The 3,827-nt window shown below is 31.0% G+C and overlaps 1 long non-coding RNA gene across 1 annotated transcript; it reads left to right on the top strand.

Moving 5' to 3' along the window:
• The first annotated feature begins 1,538 nt into the window (after positions 1-1,538).
• Positions 1,539-2,582, top strand: LOC112510378. The gene is made up of 2 exons (XR_003068923.1): positions 1,539-2,068; positions 2,175-2,582. It is a non-coding gene; the product is annotated as an uncharacterized LOC112510378 (long non-coding RNA).
• The last annotated feature ends 1,245 nt before the right edge of the window (positions 2,583-3,827 follow it).

Here is a 3,827-nt window from a genome sequence, read left to right as displayed (position 1 = left end):
AAAATCATCTATGGAGATTAAAGGAGATAGGGTTACGATATTGATTGGAGATGGAAAACTGAGAGATGGAGATGAGGTTTATGAAGTTTGTCGATTGAGGTTTAAGTTTTGCAATTAGGGTTACAGAAGGATACTAATCGAAATATCGATGGATACCCAGGAAATCATCCGTGGAGGTTAAAGGAGATGGGGAATGCCGTTTTTTTTTTGTCATTTTACATATATAAGCAAAATTTGTCAAACACCAAAAAACAACTTATCAGCTTATTGCGTTTTCGTACCGTCACAAATCAAACATTTTTTTTTATAAAGCTCCAATGTAACACCACATAAGTTAATAAACACTTTTACAAAAAGACACAAGTTGTTTTAAATAAGCAATTCCAAACACCCCTTGAGAGCATCTCGAACAACTATGCTATAATTTTTCTATGATAGAGTACGAAAAGACAAAATCTCTAAAAAAAAAAATTAAATTCAACTCCAACAGCTACTCTATTTTAGCAATTCTAATATTAATTATATTAATAAAATATTTTTTCTTTCTCCTACATATTTTACTTCAATAATTTTAATTGACTGAATATAATTAAAATATTATTTTCTCTCACTTCTATAGAGTTTTAGCTATTTTCATAAAAATATGTTTTATTTTGTTATTTTTAGAACCTAATATATGAAAATTTTGATTCAACATCTATCTTATTAAACGGTCAGTTTCAAATTTATCCAAATAATTTATCACTTGTTAATTTATTTATTTATCTATACTACTTTATAAACCAGATTTATCAAAAGTTTAAAAATAAATTTTAATGCATAAAACTATACATTTATGCACAAAGTATTAAAAGTTTTAAAAATAACTCATAACGCATTAAGTATTATTACTGCATTTAGTCTTAAAATCTCTTAATCTACAATTAAAATAACATATAGTGCAAGTTACCAATGCACATTATTACCTTTTCTTTTCATGTTCCCAAGATACTTTTGACACATTTGACTCATGCCTTCACCCTCTCATACCTCTATGTCTTCTCCCAATCCCCTAAGGTGAGATTCAAACTGATATTCACCATGAGTTATTAAAAGTTTTCTTATTTATTTCTCATTCAATTGCTCTAGAACTCTCGGTCTCGCTCTCGTTCTCTTGATTCTTTGCTCTTGGTATAAATCGAACAAATTTGTGGAGTCGTTTAAATATGTTGAATTTTAAATATATTGGATTTTAAACTGTCATACAATTTTTTTTCATCGATAGACTGTAATTGAAACTATAACTCTTATTTATTCAAATTGTATTAATATATAAAGACCAAATATAACTTATATCATTATTAAATCTTTTTTAATAAAACCAATGAAACTTCAAAACTATTAAAATTCATTGCTCCCACCGTAATGTAATGCACGGATACACAACTAGTTTTTTTTTTTTTTTTGAAATGTAGCCGTGTAGATCTGAAAGAGGCCATAGGCCAGTATGGAAACTGAAATTTTGCCTAGTTGGAAAACCCTAATTATATAAAGCAACAGAAGGGGTTGCACTTGCACCCCAACTGCAGAGGGGAAGCGGATCGACTGGGGGAACGAGGGAGACGCTTGAAGTGGCGATTGAGATGCGAGGGTATTTGTAGAGGATTGACCAATCCCCTGATGAATGTTAGAAATTCAAATGATGCTTTATAGTTTTCAATCTGAAAATCCCTCTCTCCATTGCTGCTCGCTTTCCTCTTCCCTTCAATCGCTCCTCTCTGGACCTTGTGATGATGGCTGAAGGTTCAAATTGCTATTTACTGCTTTCCCTTCTTCTTCTTCTTCTTCTGTTTTCAATGATATGAACACGGCTTGAAGTTCTAAAATCAGTAGGTTTAACCGACATTTACATATTTCAATCAAATCAAACTTACGGTTAATGGTTTTGTGAACTTCTGGTTAAATTTTGAAGATTCTTGATTATGTTATACGATTTTGGCGTATTCATCGAACGTGGCCTTCTTGATCGAAGAACACGTCTATCTATCGTCGATCGTGGACATGTCTGAAATCTAAGCTTTTGTCTATGGTACGATTTTCTCTCATCGATCATTATCAATTACTTGTTTCTGTTTCCCTATCTGTATATGTTCTTGTTATCAGTCTGATTTTGATGATTTCTCTTTGAAAATTAGTTGCAAAGAAAGCCCCTGCTCGATTAGACAATGAATAAAGTTATCTGTTAATTGTGATTGAAAGGAGTTCTCTTAGGGTTTATTCAAGGACGTCCTAATCTTCGAACACTTCTTCGTAATCAACTTGATCCAAAAAGTCATTTAATCGCAATCAAGACATGTCTATTAAGTCTATCTTGTGTCACTGTAGAGAGCAAATAGGATTTCAACAACTTCAACTTTGAGAAACTTGTTTCTGCATAGGCAACTGTTGCAGCCTTGCAGGAATAATCAACATAACTCTATAAGCAATGATAGCAATAGGGAAACATTTTACATGCTTTAAATACTTTAAAATATCAATAGGTCCCATATTTTGATTTGGTAAATAATCTTGAAGTAACTTCAATTCCACATATAAGTTATTCCCATTTACACCAGATTGGTTTTGCCTTTTTAGTGCATTTTCAAAATTAGTACAAGAAGACTTCAAACACGTATTATTCAAGGAATGAAGCTTATCAGAAGTAAATAAAAACCCAAGGACACTTGCATATTCTTGGTATTGTTCAAATCTTCTATTGAGTGAAGCAATTACATGATCAATGTAAATGATTCCTTAGCAGATTATGAAGTAATTTCAGATGCATCACTCGGGTTTTTATCAAAATGTTTTTCTTTGAATTTCACATCTACGAGGAAATAATGGAATGATATTCAATTCAATAACAATTTTCTTTGCTGATTCTATGACATCTAAAAAATGTTTCTCTATACCTCTCAAAAAAATAAATCCACCTCTTAACTTGTTCAATAGCAACATCAATCAACATGCTTTTTGACTATAAACCAAATGTACTACATATAATATTTCATACCAAACAACTATTGACCCTAGAAGCTTAAAATCACCGAGCTTGTTTTGTGCTAGACTTATCTTCACTTTTAATTTTTGAATCATTATCAATTTCAGCTACTTCAAACAACTTCTCTTATATATGATACTTGTAATTTTATAGCTTTTACACTATCAATACGACTCTCTCAACGAGTTGTTGACAACGACTTGATTGTTCATTCTTTTCCATTATCTTTAAACATTTGCCATCTTTTAATAGAATTAGCAAATATCGTATATATACGTTCAATAATACCAAAAAAAGTCTCTAGATTTACCACAAGTGTTGGTTATATCACACAAAGTTAAATTAAGACTATGAGAAGCATAAAAAATATGAAATGTTTAGGATTTATATCTAATAGCTTCTTTTGTATTTCTTGATGTTTTCCCTTTATGTTTGAACCATTATCATAACCTTGTTCTTGCACATCATCTATATCTAGACCAAGACATTTTAAGTTAGCTTGTAAAAATCAAACAAACATTGGCCCGTGGTATCATTTACCTCCTAAAAAATCTTAGAAAAGTTTCCTCGATGCTAACAGTTTTGGAAGAGATATCTACATACCTGAGTATTAATGGCATTTGTTCTTGATGACTTATATCGTGAGTGCAATCAAGAACAACGAAAACATACTTTGCCTCTTTTACCTTCTTAATTATTTCAGACTTGATTCTCTTAGCAAGTAAAGCTATTAACTCATTCTGAATACTATAACCAAGATAGTGAAAATGCAAGTCATCTTTTGTAATACGTTGAACATGACCTTGAA

This window comes from Cynara cardunculus, assembly GCF_001531365.2.
Source record: "Cynara cardunculus var. scolymus isolate 2C chromosome LG 3, CcrdV1, whole genome shotgun sequence".
Lineage (NCBI taxonomy): Eukaryota > Viridiplantae > Streptophyta > Magnoliopsida > Asterales > Asteraceae > Cynara > Cynara cardunculus.
Note: the sequence above shows the minus strand (reverse complement) of the source record. Positions and strands in the feature narration are given on the sequence as shown.